General features: G+C 48.4%; 2 long non-coding RNA genes across 4 annotated transcripts in view; one reads left to right on the forward strand and one right to left on the reverse strand.

Moving 5' to 3' along the window:
* Positions 1–9,892, reverse strand: part of LOC135310659 (uncharacterized) — a 30,705-nt gene extending 20,813 nt beyond the window's left edge. The window contains exon 1 of one of the 3 annotated variants that reach the window (XR_010370759.1): positions 9,856–9,892. This is a non-coding gene — a long non-coding RNA (uncharacterized LOC135310659). Of the gene's footprint in view, positions 1–9,152; positions 9,241–9,808 lie in introns of those variants that run through there. The other 2 variants (XR_010370755.1, XR_010370756.1) reach the window with 2 other exon arrangements.
* Positions 9,148–15,279, forward strand: LOC135310657 (uncharacterized). The gene is made up of 4 exons (XR_010370754.1): positions 9,148–9,182; positions 11,977–12,067; positions 14,722–14,788; positions 14,879–15,279. It is a non-coding gene; the product is annotated as an uncharacterized LOC135310657 (long non-coding RNA).
* Positions 15,280–17,167: the final 1,888 nt, after the last annotated feature.

Below are 17,167 nucleotides of genomic sequence, written 5' to 3' on the forward strand. Positions count from 1 at the left end.
TCCCAGTGCAATGGCAGGGACGTCGATCAGATGCCCACACGCAGGCCCAAGGATTTGCCCAACCATGAGGCAGGTCCTCGAAGCCTCAGAGTAGTGCATCCACTTCATCCTATGTGCCACCGTGTGTGTTATCAGGACAGGACTTTCTAAACAGTGAGTAATGCAGAGCACACACAGCCACAATATTCACTATTTGAGCTTATCCTCTGAAGATGTAGCAAGCAGGTTTAGTTTGGGGCAGGAGATGTTTTTTCTAAATTAAAAATGCTATTGAAAAAATCAAAGCAAATTAACAAAAGCTATAGGACAGGCTCTGTAAAAAAAAGATAAAAGCAAAAGTCACTGAAAGTCCTGCTATCTACATTGCCAGTATTTCCTTTTGCTGAGGGAGTCAGCCCAAGGGGACCTCTGGAAGGGCTCATTCCTGAGGGAAACAGTTCATTGCCAGCTCCCTTGTGTGACGTAGCAGTTCATCACCAAATAACAGATGAAACGCACTCCTCTTTCTGCAACATTACGGGTACAACCTTTCCCATTTGAGGAAAATGTGTCCTCCCTGGGCTTGCCGCAGGAGCTGTCCTTTACTACTCACTCTAGTCAACCCTGGTACTTGCTGTGTAGCAGCCCAACAGCCGGGGCCAGTCCAGCCCTGGTGAAAGTGGGAATGTCACACAGCAATGATACAGCGGCTCTGGATCATATATAACAACTGCCTGCTCGCCTGGCTCTCCTCTTTGCACTTAACGAGCCCTCTAGGCTTCCCTGTACTTACCAGAGTTACCAGGCAATGGCAAAGAAGGACAGAAGGAGGGCTGCTGGCCACACAGCCAGAAAGAGTCCTTTAATGCAAATCCCCTGCACCGAGGATGACTGGGTTGGGTAACGCTCGCTCCAGGCAGCCACCACTTCCAGGAATTGTTCCACTGATTTATGAGGAGAGGTCGCCCAGCCCAACCCCTCATTAGAACAACTGATACCTGTCACCAGGCGAAATAAAAGTCACTAACCTCGGTCAGTAAATGAGCCAGATATGTAAGGGCAATGAAAAGGGGGGGCGAGTGAAAGAAACAGGGTACCGTAGGTGGGGTGCTCCATATTCCCACAGCAACCACCTTGTGCATGCTGTGAGTGCAAGGTGGGCTCTCCAAGAAGGGCCTGGTTTCCTCGCCCCTCTCCTGTGCAAGCCTGTCCCATGCCCAGCAGCAGCTGAGCCTGCCCCAAGCTGGCCTGATCCTGAGCCCACCAAAGTCAATGGAAAGATTCCCAATGACTTCAGTGACAAGGGCTCCGTACCCTCAGGCAAACGTGGGAGAGCGAAATTTGGGCAGGGCTACGATTTCACTGTCTGTGTGCATAGGATGTCTCCTTTCCCACACGGAGGAACGCTGGCCACCCTTCCCACTTTTTTGGTTCTCAGTGTTCAACACTGCACCTGGAGTTATCTCCCATTTACCAGGGAACTGATTTAAGTGTCTGACTCAGTCACATATGTTTGGCTCCCTTATCCAGAGTAAGATTTGGCCTACTAGCTGTGAAAACAGCTTATATCACATGTGCTGCAAAGCCTAGCCAGAACAGGCTGAATAAAGGATGAAGTTTAATCATGGAAATGTTGACCTACAAATAGAGAACAAAATGTTAAACCACATGGTATAGGGTGCTGCACGCCCCAAATATCAAGGAGAGGAAAGAAGAATTGAACACATTTGGAAAGTAAAGCTTACTGTTTGGGGTTTGGGGTTTTTTTTTCTTTTTCTTTCTGCAGATTCGAAGAGTCAGACCCACACTGTTCCCGCTCACGATGACACCCTGGCATCTGAAGAACAACATGACACCCACCACAAAATGCTGCTGTTGGCTGGCGCCGTCTAAAGCGGTGAGGTTTGGTGAGGGAGGTAAGGCTGCCAAAGGAAGGCAAGTGGGGGTGTCACAGCAAGTGGGACCCGGCCACCAGCACGACTTGAGCCTAAAGGACCTGTACAAACCAGGGAGAGGTAAACATAATGGGGATGAACCCCCCTTTCATCCCACGTCCTTGAAAACTAGCCGTGGGCTACCTCTAATGGCTGGGGGGGGGGGGGGTTGTCATTATTTTCACACCACCTTTCAGCTGGGACGTTCTCACCTTTCTGGATTTCACACAAAGAAGGGCAGCTTTTCTGGCAAAGAATCTGCTTCCATTTTTAATCACAGCCATCACACAAACAGTTCATCTCACAGGATGTGAAAACTTTCTCATAGGCTTTATTTAACATCATTTCGGGGGGGGGGGTGCAAAAGACAAAGAAGAATTTTTTAAAATCAACAATCGTCTTGCTTTCAGTAACTCACGGGCTTTGTCTTCAGGTACCCTGCATTTTAGACAAACGTAGTTAACAGCAGCCGGCCAGACCTTACTGACTGACAACTGTTTCTTTACAGGATTTCTATGTGCCAAGGAGCTGGACAGTAATATCCATTTGGTATTCATGGAAAGTACTTGCAGAACAATAATGACAATAATTGCTTCTGATTCTTGTGTTTACAACACTGCCAAAGTATCATTAGAGCCTTATTTATAGATAATAATGCTTATTAATCACACATATTTGAATTTTGGAATGTATTAGATTAATATTCTTTTGTAACTTGGTTGTGTACTAATGCTATGAAAAGCACTTTCTGAATGCAGCCCACTGAGAAGTGCTCGCCTCGGAAAAGTAAAAGCATCCAAGCCATCTGCAGGTGAGGGACAAAGGGCGTACCTCTTCCTTCGCAGGCAAACACCAGAGCCGGACATGCAATTCCCAAAAGCAGCAACTTTGAACTAAAATTGGGGGCAGGCTCCTGAAAAAAAATACCGCGAAAGGTGTGATAGTAGTGTCACGCTTGAGCTCGCTTTTGGATGCTCTGTGAAAGGGTTTGCTTTTTACTGCTGTATAAAGAAACTGGTTTTGGGGGTGTGAGGAAGAGGTCCATCTACCACCTCACTCTTTAACAGCCCTTTCGACTCCATGGGCAAGTTTAGCCTGGACCTCAGGATTCCTCATCATTTGAGAGGTCGGTAATGAGAAATATAGTACAAAAATCACTCCTAATTTTGGTTATTAAATAATTCCAGCTTTCCTATACCAGTGTCTGCTGCAATTCAATAGCATGATAGAAGGAAAATGGATTTTTAAAAATGACAGTTACAACAAGCAAAAATGTCACCCAAATCTAAATATCAACTGCCATATATTCATATTCTCCTTTGTCTCCCTGTAGCCCATTACAATGCTGAAAAATACACCAAAGCAACTGCAGTACCAAACTCTCCAATTTTTGGTGTGTGGCCAGCTCCATAAATTTGCATTTAAACAAATAAAATCCAGAACAGTGTAGTATGTCTTTTTTTTTTTCTTTTTTTTTTTTTTTTTGTCCCTGAGATGGTTCTTCAAGCAAATTTAAAGAGGCTCTGTCGGTTTAGGGACCACATTTCCGTCTGCTTTTTTTTTTTTTCCCTTTTTACCCACTGCTGATGTAATGTAACTACTATAAACACCAGAAATTAGAGAAACCGGGAAGGGGTGGGAGGTGTTGTATTTTATTCTGTGTGTCCATTTTGTGGGTTTTATGGCGCTCCCTGTGCAGTCAGGATAACCTGTTCCTCAGTGTCACAGCCCCCATTGTCTCCAGGGATCCTTCACAGTGGCAGAAAAAAGAAATAATTAAAACGCAGAAGCTTTAAATTGTGAAGAACACTTGTGGCTCTACTGCAACTCCCCAACCTGCCCCTAGCCGATAGATTTTAAAAGATGAAATTGCAAAGTGATGGTGCCCCTTTAAACTGTGTTTCACCCATTAATATTCCAGCGTGCTTTGCTTACTGTGTTTATAAAATGCCAGCATTGAGGTTTCCCAGGAATTTCAAACCTATCAAGACAGCCGGTGCTGAGCACAGCCCAATCATTTCTAGATGAAACCAGGATTTCAAATAAAATAAAAACCTAGCAGCACGGTTAGAGATGAAACCAAAGACAGAAGTTGGGTCCGGGATGCAGAGGGGAGCCCCATCCTTATGGGTTTGGTGAATCAAAGAGGGGCACCGCTCCCGCCCTGAGGACCCCAGCTCCTGTCGGGGGATGTGGGGCCAGCTTTTACTGGGAGGAGGGTCATGGCTTCACCCATCACTTGCAGACAAAGGAATTATCCCTGGAGTATGGGCACTGGGGGTGCGCAGAGCTTTGGATTGGGCCCCTTCCCCACTTCCTGCTCAACACCGTCCAGCCAAAATTTGATCCCAAAAACTGATGGCGCTACACTGAGGGGACTTTGGCTGATAACCAGTCGTGGTTTCCAGCTCTCCTGCTTGTTTTCGTCTGAAAAGGTGCTCATAACCCCAGGTGCACGCAACCTGCTCTGGGGTTCACCAGCACAGAGGCACCCCCAGCATATTCTCCTCTCCCCAGCCATTGGCTGCCTCTCAGAAACATTTGCTACATTTTCCTTATGTTTCAGCACGTCACGGTGCAGAAAGCTGTCCCTCTAACAGGTCTTTAAAATTTACATCTTATTCTTTCCTAACACTAGTAAGAAATAGCTGGAAGAGTTCAGTACTAAGGTCCTAATTTCAGGAAAACATCAGCATTTAGAATCATAATTCACCCTATGCAGATTCCAGACTTCTTATTTTCTTAATTGAGTAATAAACAATAATTTCTATTACTGGTGTCTGGCTTTTTCAGGGCAGCAGTGATTTAATCGTTTCTCCCACCTCTCGGAAGGAAAAGGCAAAGCAAACAGTTATTGCATGGGGAAAGGTGGGTTTGTGCTTTATATCCATAGGGCTGATGCTAAGCCTATACAAACATAAAACCAGAAATTTCCAGGGATAGCATTTTACCAATTTTTTTTGAGCCGTAGATACCAGAAGTCAGATTTCTATGTCCACGTCTGACTTTCTACAGAAAAGTGGCCACTTCTTTTTTAAAAAATACTGAATTTTCACAGTTCTTGCTGAAATCAAATGAAGGGATAAATGCCCAATGCCCTTGAAAAACAATCCCTTTCCTGCAATACCCCTTTCCTGTGACTGTGTGAACCCCCAGTACGAAAAAGCTGTCCCTCCTGCACAAAATAAGCAGATGAATGGCCCTACAAACACTGCTCACATGCCCCAGCAATTTCAGCACATGAGTGAGAGTAGGCAAAATCAGGTCTCAAACAAAACCCGAGCAACAAACAGCAAAACCACCTTCCTAACGTTAAGTGGGGTTGCTACAGGTTACGTTTTTGGATTTGTAGATATGGGATATGAAAATCAAGAGAGGAAAGTTTTGACTGACTTGTTCACCAAGCGTATCTCAGTGGTCACAAAACATTAAAAATGACCATTCATCTCGAAAAGACCTAAACACAGAGAGAGTTTGAAAAGTGTCTTTTTGCTGTGTCATTTCATTCGCTATACCTCTCACTAGAGCAGTATTATTCTGTTTGTATTTAGTGTTGTTTTTATTGTCAAATAGTTATTCCTTCTGCTATCAGACTGCATGATTATTGTGTATTTATCCCTCCAGATACATATCATGAACACTTCTCTCCCTTAGTTTTATATCATTTATAGCTACTAAAATTTGGAATTTGTAGTTTCACATCGTCTTCATACAACTGTGAGATACAAGCAGGAATAAAAATAAAATGTACCTTTTCATCAAGTAGTCTGCTAACCAAAAGGAGAAAAAAATAATCTTTGCATGTTTCTAAATAGTCCTGTAGGAGTCGTACACTTTTACTACGTGCTATATATCGTATAGTTTCTCCCTCTGTTATGACATCTCCGATTACTTAAAAAAAAAAAACTTTCGAAAACGTTAAGGCACAAACCTTTGTACGGAGTACTTTTAGTATGCTTTTTGTTCTGACAAGATTAATAATTATCCTATAAGCATGACACAGTGTTTTAAAATGTTGTTTCTGTTACGAGTTAGCATTGTGCATATGGGTATAATTGTGGAAAGGTTATTTCACAGCAGAGAAATGCATATTTAAACAAATTGTGATAAAATGGTAAAACTCTTTGAAAAGGGAAAGCTTTTTTTTTTTTCCCCATCACAGTTATTCTGAATTTGAAATATCTGTAGAAAGTTTCTGGAGGGCACTGGGCATTTTTAATGAGAACACGAGCTACTGAAATTAATGGGACGTAACTGGGGGAAACGTAGCAAACGTCCCAGGGCTTTGGGCAAAAGCAGCCAGAAAGAGATCTGCTGTGTGGTGGGTGACAGGCGTGTCCCCTCCCCACCACCAACAACCTGCCTTCTTCTGTGGCACCTGCAACCAGCTCCTGGCGGGAGCCAGGTTATGGACTAACCAGACTTTTGCTGTCCTCCAACAAGACAGCTCCTAAGTCGCTGTTTCCAGACCGTGCAGCTGCCCTTTTCACGCAGCTCATACGCGGCCGGCGCTTTCCACCACTGCAAAGACACCTCTTTTTGCCCAACTGTTCAGAATGCCCAGTCATATGCAGCCTATGTACCACATGTAGTGACTGCAGTTATTGACGGCCTGGTTCACCAGAGCCAAAGTGGGTCGGATCTAACCCTTGGATGGCTTCGGCGTAAGGGCAAGGCCAATGTGGCCCTCAGACCTAACTCCGTCCACATCAAATACATGCAAAAATAATCCCCCCGTTGATATGAAGGTCCAATGGAGATAGAGCAGGGAGTGGAGCGAGGGCCGGATCCTGCTCATTCCAATGAGACAAAACCCCTGGTGGCTTCAGTGAATGGGATAAGGAGGTTTTGGCCCGTCATGAGGAGCACAAGGTTTGGCTTCCAGAGGCTGAGCTGTACCTGCTCGTTAGAGCAGGGCGGTGAAGCGCTGCAGTCAATCGAGCTCGTACCAAGGAGAGGACTGAGGGCTACGCTTTCCCCCCACTAAAACCAACAGCAAGGCAGGCGGTGGCACCACAATTTGCCCCCGAGCAGAAGTGCAGGGATTCAACTCTGCCACACTCTCTATTAACTTTCCTTGCAGGAGTAATTTTTAAATAACGTAACACCAAGTGCCAGAGGGCTCACTTTTTACGACATCAAGCCAAATCGTATCAACTCCCATTCTAAATTTAAAATACGATTGCATTACTCGACTTCATACTTCTTATAAAGGTCCCGCTGTGGTGCGGTTTCACGAGGTATAAAAGCCCGTGCAGGTATTATGGGCCATATCAGTTCATTTCATCTCATTAATCAGCTACTTAAATATGTTTTCCTTTGCAACGCAGTTGAAAAATAAAACAAATGTTCTTTTTCATCATTTCCCAAATTAAATTCATATTCCATAATGACCATATTTCATGTGCAAAATCACAAAATATGCTTACTACCTGACTTCACTTCTTTAGTGAATTGCTTCATTTGTAAAATGTTGCATATAAAATTGGAACCTAAAATGAATTACTTGTTTTTTCTTGATATGAAACCATGTTTAAGTTCACAGCAATTTTAAATATGATACATTTAAAATATTAATATTTCCCATATATTATTCACTGACTTTCAGGTTTCATCTCAAGTTAGTGGCACTTCATATTTCAAAGGAAGAAGCGTTTCTTTTTTTCCAGTACTAATGTTCTATTAATTCACTTTGTAATATCACTGTGGTTCAGACAAATGAAATTGCACTAAATTGCTTATGCCAAGAATCATGCTAAAGTTGTTGGCATTATACAAAATTCCATTTTCCGTTACTATTTTGTAAGTTTTTTATCTCAGCGGCATCTTTTTAGGCATAATTCATAGCCCTGTTTAGTTAGTTCTAGAAGGACAAATATATGCACAAATATTTTTATGCTGAGATGGGGGTGTATGTAGATATTTACAGTAAAGTCTGTAACTTAAGTGACTTTTGCAAGGCACCAGATGCAAACTCCCATTGAACTACCTTAACAGCTTTTCCTTTATGAACATTTTTTATTTTGGGTCGTTTTCTCTTCCAGCATGAGTTTCATCACACACGTGTATAAACACGCACGTACGAGCACACATACATTTGTGAAAAATAAATTTGTGTGCGTGTAGAAATACTTCAAATGCCTCATATGCATATTATGCAACATATGCCATTCGTGTAATTGTTATATATATAAATAAAATCCATTTTATGTATATGAATAAAATATGTGAAGGAAGTCCTTAAAGGACTTTTAAAGGCCTAAATGTAGGCAGATTCTTCATCGCATCCAAAGAACTGAAAGAACTGTGGATATAAACCAGAATCCTTTTATATGGCCATGTATCTTTTATAATCTTTCCATAAAGTCCACATGGCCACATAACTATTTTCAGAGGCGTGGATGGAGTTATACCTGGGCAGGCTGAAAATCTTTAATGAGTAAAGCAGCATCTAATCCTATGAAATGCCTTTCAGGAGTGAAATAACTACAGAGTGCTGGAGCAATGGTAGCAAACAGCAGTAAAATCACCTGTAAATAGATGTAAGGAACTATAAATATACCTCAGTATTTGTATAGCCGACTTTCTCTGACTGTCATCAAAATCAGATGTTCAGGAGCTAGAAATCCAACTCCGAGGAACGCAGATTAATACATCTATATGAATATATAGTCTGTGCCTTAAACTTCAAGTTTGCAACACTGTTAATAACGTATGGTCCTTTTTTAATGCCTGGTGTTTGGTCCTTTTGCAATGTAGAAAATAAGATTCTTTTTTTTCCTTAAAATTTTATCCAACTCTTTAAAAAAATAAATTGCAAAAGAGCTGATGCAAATCCCTGTCACTTGTGAACACAATGAAATTATACGGAGAAGAGCGAACAACAGGAGAGTCTCCTGCTCAGAAACAGAAATGAATACCCTGTTCCTATACGGTCCTCAAACGCCAGGATTTTGAAATATGAATTAGACCTCAAATGCAAATTAACCTCGGAAGGTGGGGAGAAGGAAAGAGAAAAAAAAAAAAAATATCAGAGAGACATACCAAGTCAAACGCTCCTTTTTCTGCCTATCTCGTCCGCAATGTTAAAATAGGCTAAACAAAACAAGTGCACATCAAGACAGAGCCAATTAAGGAAAAGAAAGCGGGGAGGGGAGGGTGGGGTGGGGTGGGGAGAAAGGCACCTTACTGCACACATGGGGAGTGGGAGCGCAGTATCCCACCCCGAGCCATACCTACCTTGTGAGTGTTCAAAGGAAGACAACTGGGGTAAATTGGAACCAGCTTTGATTTGTGTCATCCGGTTGCACCCGGGATGCGGGAGGGGGAGAAGGGTCGGTCTGGGCGGGGGTGGAGGGGGGGGAATACCGAGCGAGGGTGCCAAATGGTATGCAAATGGGGGGGTGGTTTTGGGTTTGGGTTTGGTTTTCGTTTTCTTTTTTTTTTTTTTTAGGAAAAGAGGGGGGGGTAGAGGAAAAGCGGCACCGTCAGTGGCGGGGTGAGTGGGTCCCCGCCCGCCTGCCCCGCACACGCCTGAGGGAGGGCGAGGGGGGTCGTGCGGGGCGCGGCGGGAACCCCGTCGGGGGAGCGCGGGGCAGCGCTGCCTGCCGTGGGGTGCGGGGGGCCGCGGGGGGGGAGGGCCGCGGAGCGGTGCGGGGGGACGCGGAGCGGTGCGGGGCCGCCTCTGCGCCGGGCCGGCGGCGGGCAGGGGCGGGCGAGGAGCGGGGGCTGCCCCTTCCCGGGGTGGGGGTGCTTCGGGGGGGGGGGGGTGCGCAAGGGTGCAGGGCCGCCCCCTCTCTCCCTTCTTCATTCATCGCCTCTCTCGCCCCCCTCCCCGCTGCTTCCCCCCCCCCCCCGGCCCGCACAGCCCCCCCCCCCCCCCCCGGCTGCCTCACCGCTCCCGGCGGCTCCCCGCTTGGAAATGGAGACCAGCAACTCTCACCAGAGCTCACCAGCATCCCACGGTCCTGAGGAAGGAGTTTGGGGCGGCGGGGGGGAGCGGGGGAGCGGGCGGGAGGGGGGGTGTTTGAGAGTGACGGTGAGGCGAGGAGGAGGAGGAAGGAGGAAGGCTGGGAAGAAGGGGGTGGGGGAGACGGAGCTCCTGAAATGGAGCCAGCCCAAAGGGGAGACGATGCTGGAGCCGGGGCTGCGTCATTTCGGGGCTGGGAGAGGGCTCAGCCTCCCCCCGCCGCCTCCCTGCCCGCAAGCAGCGGGGGCAGCAGGGTCCCCGTGTCCCGTCTCCCCCTTCCGCCCCCACGCGGGGCGCTGCGGGGTCGGGGCCGCCTCCCCGCGTCCTTCCCCGCAAGCCGCCGGGGCTGGGACGGGGCAGGAAAACCCCACGCCAGGGCAAAAGCTAAGCCCTCTTAGGTTTGCCTGGCGATGCCAAAAAAGAAAGGGGCAGGGAGAGGCGTACGGGACGCGTCCGCCGCAGGGCAGTGGGCAGGACCGGTCACGGTCACGCGTGGGGTCCCGCGGAGCCAACGAGGTCCTACGACCGGTCGGGCTCCTGACACGGCGAGGGAGGGCGGGGGTAGGAGGAATGATCTGCATTTATAACTACGGGGGAAACTCGCAGCCTTTCAAAGAGTTTCAGTCGGGTGAGTGGAAATGCCTTCTGCCCCCTTCACATGTGGAAGCACAGTGCTCTTTTGGGGGGGGGGGGGGGGGGGGAGGAGGAGGAGGAGGAGGAGGAGGAAAAAAGCAATTTATTATTTTTTTTCCTGCGGGACAGCGGGTCTCTTTGAGCCTACTGTCATGTCCTACGGCTGCAATTATAAACCAGCTTTCTCTCTGCAGAGAGGAAGTAGCTGAGACTGAGGTTCTGAAGCTAGTGAGTGGCCAGCAGCATCCCTGGCCTTCGCCGGCCCTCGCCAACGGGCAGGGGAGGTGGTGGCCTGGCCCTGCGCAGAGGGGCTGTGGGTGCAACACACTGCCCATCTGAGGCAAAATAACTGGCCTGGGAACCCCTTCCCTTTTTTCAACTATGCCCACCCCGTCCAAGGCAGTTTCCTTCTGAAGCTCATCCCCTCACAGGCTTTCTACACTCAGGTTCAAATGCTCATGTCCATGGTTTGTTGGGTTTTTTTTAATTTCCCGCCACCCCTGTGGTCTCAGCTTTAAAAACCAAAGCTGCTTTTAGTGGGGCTGAGGTCGCAGGTGCCATCATGGAGGCCCATGACAAGCATCAGTAAAAAGCAAGAGAAAATAGAGTCCCCAGGCAAGACACAACCACGTATAGTCTCGTCCCAGCCTTCTACAGCACCTGCCACAGCAAAGGTGGCATATGCAAAGCCCTTAAAATATTGACCATAGCCATTATTGTTATGGGCATGTAGGTTTTAGCTTATTTATGACTCTGCATGTGCATGTGTGTGCAATACATGTGCACGTGCGCACACACACATATCTGCGTATATGTATATATTCAATAGTGACAGGCCTGTTAAACTGGGCAGTGATTTCTCTTCTACAGATAGATGTATAACACACAACATAGTGATGATACCTAAGGTGTTTGGGGGTGGGGATGCATAATATCTTATAAATTTGAAGTTTTTATCAGGCAGAGCAGATTACTTTAAGCGTTCAATTTCTCAGCGATCCAATTTTATTGGGATTTACTATCATTTGTGCTGCGCATCCCTGGGGAAATAATGCTTTGATTAATGTAATCCTGGGCTGGGATCCGCCACATGCCCCTCTCCCAAGAGAAGGGCCCTGTTTGACAAACAAAAACAGAGCAGCAACTATTGCAATCTGCACTCACCTTTCGAAAGCACACAGACCCGCACACGCACACAAAATATAACCCCCTCCTCCCCCCCAGCCCCAAATACAATAGCGGCATCTCAAAACAATGTGCGCTTATTCATTTGCACACAATGCCTCTGATTCAGCGTGGGCTGTACAGTCCAGCCCTCAACTGCACAGAGCCAGCCCGAAAAGGATCCTGCTCTGTCCCCCACTGAGAAGCTGAAGCATCTCTGGGAAGCTCAATGCCTCTCTGTATTTCAGGCTTTCCTTGGGCTCCCAACATTTTCTGCCTCTTTGTTTCCCACTGCAGGCCTTGCCGCAAACCGATTCCAAGTCTTGCTCCTTCAACCCACCACCGAGCACCCCCCTGGGGGGACATGTACCTCTCAAAACGGGCCCTGGTAAGTGAATCACAGCCAGGCACTCCGCTCAGCTCACAGGGGGGAGGCTGGGTGGGGGGACCCCAGAAAACAACCTCAAACAGAAAGTCTTGTCACATACATTTTTAAAGGGAAGAAAAGAAACTGTTCCTCCGCCTTTGGGGGTTGCTTGGGTTTGAGCAGCTTTGTTCCAGCCACCCCCCCCACCCCACCCCCCCGCCCCTTCTGTTTGTGTCAAAGGCTGGCAGGAACAATAGCGTTTAAAGAGGAATAAACATGCCCAGATCAGAGCCCAGCCCCAGAGAAACCTTTCCCTTTCTTTACATCCCTAGGTGAACTGGCTGGTGTTTCCCCCTTTCCTCCTCCTCCTCTCTTCCCCCCCGCCCCCCCAAACCGAAGCCCATTACCCGCAGCCCAAATAGCAGTTTAATATTGATTTTCTACACACCCACACCCACACCCCCACTCTCCACAACAAAGCGGGTCCCACAGCTCCTGAGGAGGACATCCAGCCCCAAAAGAGGGCTCTGGCCCCACTTGGGCCACTTTATTCCAAGTCCTGGATTAATAAATCCAGGGGAAGGAGGAGGGGTGGGATCTCCAGGCTGGAGAAGAGGAGGGATGCGGTTTGCGCCAGGGTTTTCAATAAGATGCTGCTCTCTCCTCCGTGTTTACCCACTGACCCCCAATGCGGTGACTCAGCGATTACCGAGCACTGGGTGTCTGTGTGCGGGGGGGTGGGGGGGGTGAGGGGGGGCTTCCCCCCCTCTTCCTCCTTCTTTTCTCTCCTGATGAAAAACGATGCAATTACATTTCTGCATGCTGATCTGAGAGTTCAAATAACAAGCCTTAAACGCGTTATCAGGCGCTTGTTAAAGGGGGGGGGGGGGGGGGGGGGGGGGAAGTGAAGGGAAGAGGGCAACAAATCTAGACGTATATGCGTCGCTGCATGCCTGAGCGTACGTGTCCCCATCTACGCGTATGCTTATATATGGATATAGATACAAATTTAAACGAAAGACGGCTAGAGGAAGAGATCGGGTGTTGTTCGGCCTGACTCCCTGCACCCAGGCAGACGAGGGAAGAGTCTCAATTTAAAACAGCACCAACCGAAAGCGAGAAGAAAGAGGAAGAGGCGCAAGTCACTCCAGGGAAAAGTTATTTAGGCGCAATCTCTGGGTTTTCCCCGCGCAGACTGACCCTCCTACGCGGGCTTGATCCACTTTTCCCGCTCCCCTTCCCCCTCCTACCCCGGGGGGGATCCATACCCACCCCCCCAGCGGCGGCTCCCTCTCTCCCCGGGCGCCCCACTCGGGAGGGCGTTTGCTGGGACCCCTGCGCGGCCGCGGCCCGCTCCGCGCCCGCGGAAGGGCTGGCGGGGGGGTGGGGGGACGCCCTCGAGGCGGCGAGGTGGCGGCGGGACCCCCGCCGGGATTGCGGGTCCCCGCTTCTGACACACCCCCCCCTTTTTCTCCCCCCACCCCACCCCCCCACCCCCCGAAGGTCTAGCAGGAGGCAAGAAATTGTTTCAGAAGTCGGATGGCGGGGCTGAATTTAGAGAGGGGAGAAGGGAATAAATGCGAGGAGATGATGAATAACGTTAACTTTTGACTGTGGGAGTCATGACGGAGTTGAGCGAAGCTGCGGGGAAATATGTCATTTAATCCCAGGGCTACCGAAGTCCCTTTTATCAAACATCGTGCTTGCTGCTGGAATTATACCGCTGTAAAAAGCGACCGAGTACTTAAAAGTATCCAACATCAGGCAAATATATAGGTGGGAGGAACGGGTGTAAAATGAAGGCGCGTACAAACTCACCCCACGACCGTGAAAACCCCGAGCAGATTAGATAAATATAAATATACGTGCATTTTCAAAAAAAAAAAAAAAAAAAAAAGAAAGAAAGAAAGAAAAAAAGCACCGTAAAACTGTAGCTGCTGCGTTCCCGCAAGGAGAACAGACAGCGTGTGCATGTTTGTGTGCAATGCCAAAAAGAGCAGCCTTAAGGTTGACCTACTGCAATCTGCACTGAGCTCCTCAGACAATAGACAAGTTCAAATGTCAAAAAATCTAATAATAAAAAACAGAGCTGCCAAACCGCACGAACTGTTTTCTGGTGTATCGCAATTATTCACCCTCTTATCCACTAAGAGACTGCCAGTCCTTATGCGCGTAAAAGAAAATCTATGTAATGCATATGGATCTTTTTTTTCTTTTTTTTTTTTTTTTCACATGTGAAACGCTATTGAGATGGCAAGCACGCAAATCAGAATGATATCATGTCTAATAAAAGCGGGGCTAAGGTTTTCACAGTCTCTTTTAAAAGACTCCAACTTGTAAATCCCCTTTTTATGTCTCTACATGAACAATTATTCTTATAAATAAAAAATCTACATCTTCAAGGAGCTGGATTGGAACCATATATCCCTCTGGTTTTAACGTCGGTGGGAGCGTTAGGTTTCCGTCGTATGTAATGTGTCTACGTTGGGCTCAAGTCAACAGATAGATTGTTCCATTCATTTGGCAACTTTCATTACAGTCCGTGCGAGGTGAACCCTCAGCACGACGCGGTGGGTTATATCAGAATTATGCAGCTGGGGAAGAAAGGACCTCTATTTTAAAAGCTATCTTGCTTTGCATGCGCAGTTCTGTATTATTGTTCTAATTTATTACAGAACCCGCAACGCTTTGTTAATCTCAAAACAATAAATAAGGTTCCGAGTGAAGCCTTCAGAATAAAAGGTACGGAGAAATGATCCGCCTGCCTATTGTCTTTATCGTTATTATCGTCAGCCTTTAAAAGCAGTCCCTATATTTTCCTGTTTTCCTCAGATTGGCTAGCGCAGTATCCCTAGCGCAGCTACCGGCGTGGTCATAAGGACGATGAGCTACAGCACGGGTAAGCTTGAACACCCCAGAGCAGATCCCATTAGCCAAGAACGCTACATATCTGGAAGCCAGTCAACTTCACGTTTTCAGCTGACTGCTGTATTATGCACGGCTGTGTTTTACATATAGCAGACTGTATACGGAATATGTCTTTATGTTGAACATTTTAATTTGTAAATGCTAATTAGGCAGTTGGTCTCCACGGTTATATTAGTAGATACCTCATCATTTCCCACTATAAGTAAATGAATACTAAACACGGTAAACACGCACTTTCTTTTCCATACCTCCGCGGCAGTATCGCTTCTACACCCAATTTCCACAGTGCGTCCATTCGGACAAAACAAGCGTTTATTAGAAGAAGGGGAGGGGGGTGAACACGCACACCTCCCCCACCCCCACCCCGCCGCTCCCTGGACCCCCCTTAGGACGGGGGTGCCACGGCCGGCACCCCCCCGGCCGCCCCAGCCGCCCCGGACCCCTTCAAAGGCAGCCAGCAAAGGGAAGTTTTGCCGAATTGACTTGTTGCTCCTTTTAGCGTTAGTTTTTCTGTTCGCTTGCGGTACCCCGAGATCTGCTCCGGCTCCGGCTCCTGCTGCTGCTGCTAACCGGTGCAGACATGCAGCGGTGGAGCTGAGCTGCCAGCTCTTGCTTTGTTTAAAATATAACGCGGGTTACACTTGGAAGGTTGGGGGGCAGAGGGGAGCCGGGGGGAAACCCGCTCTCTCCCAACCCCGGGATGCAGAACTTTGCTGGGCTCTTTCAACTCCAAACACCCCCCTCCCCTCCCCGCTTCAGAGGCAAGGGAAATGTTCGCTAAACTACGGCAAATCTCAAGTAAACGACCACGTTTCTGAGGAGAATCGCGCTCTGGAAATGTGTTTTACTAGTCTGGAATATTGCTAGTGCTTATTTCGCCAAATGCGGTGGGTGGAAAGTTTTGTTCATGTAAATATCTCAACCGTTTTCCCGCACGGTCAAAACACGCGGAGACTTGACTCCGTTTTCCAAATGAAGACCCAGGAACACTTTAAATGAAAAGCATATATTCTTCTTGGTCGTTTTCTCTCTTTGATTACTTTTCTCCCCCACCCACCCCCCTTTTTTTCCTTTTTTTTTCCTTTTTTTTTTTTTTTTTTGTGTGTGTATATGTGTTAGGTTTTTAGGCGGGGAATTCATCTTGCCAGGATCTATCATATTTATGGGCTGTGTGATTTCCAGGGCTCCAATTGGTCTTTCCTTTATGGAGGCAAGGAATAAAACTTTCCCAGTTGCACGGAAACTGCTGGGGCTCCGGCGCGGGGGAACAAAGTGCTTTCAATACCCCCCCTCCCCTCCCCGGGACCGCCGCTTTCTCCCCCGTCCCCGCGCCCGGGGGGCTGCCCGGGACATCCCCCTTGCAGGTGCGTTAGGGGATGCTGCAGCCACGCGTGTCCGCCCGTGCCCAGCTCCGTGGCGGGAGGGGGCGGGGTAGGGGGTGGGGGGAGAAGAGAAGCAGCCGTGCTTAGGCAGGAATACCACAAAAAGACTAAATTTCTCCCTGCTATCCCTTCTTGCAACCGCTTAGGGAGGGAAACGGAGGCAAAGAAGCGGGCGCTCGGGGCAAGGGGCTGAGAGCCGAGCTGTGCCCGGCTGGGCTGCGGTGGCCGGCGGTTGGTGCTGGTTTTAGTTGAGGGTGTCCCGGACAGCGACGACGTGTGCCCGGTGATGCTCCCGGTGATGCTCCCGGTGTGGGCAGGGCGGGAGGCGGGGGGAGCCCGGAGCTGGCTCTCCCAGATAGAGAAGTCGGGGGGGGGGGGGGAGGGAGTGGCCAGCTTGGGGGGGGGGGGTGTGAAGGAAAAAAAAAAAAGCGCTACTTTTCCAGGTTTAATACGGCGATTAAATATTAAATGCTCTAGAAAAGCCCGAGTCGTTTTATTGCATCTCCAGAGGCTTAAGCGCCTTATTTGAGGGGAAAAAGAAATTTAAAAAAAAAAAAACCTGCGTGGCACCTCGGGTTACCCCGACCCTTGCGTGGTGCCCGTGCCTGTGTTTAATTAACTGCCCCCCCTCCCGCGCAGGCCTCGTGTCCGTGGGAGGCATCGTACCAACCGGGGCACTTTTGGGGCGGCCTTTGAACGGGCACCCCCGGCCCCGGCCCCGCTCCCACCGGCCCTCCCCGCTGCTCCGCTCCCACCGGCCCCGGGAGTTTTGGGGCTCTCTCCCCCCGGGCGGGGTCTCCTGGGGCGGGGG

Source organism: Phalacrocorax carbo, chromosome 1, assembly GCF_963921805.1.
Source record: "Phalacrocorax carbo chromosome 1, bPhaCar2.1, whole genome shotgun sequence".
NCBI lineage: Eukaryota > Metazoa > Chordata > Aves > Suliformes > Phalacrocoracidae > Phalacrocorax > Phalacrocorax carbo.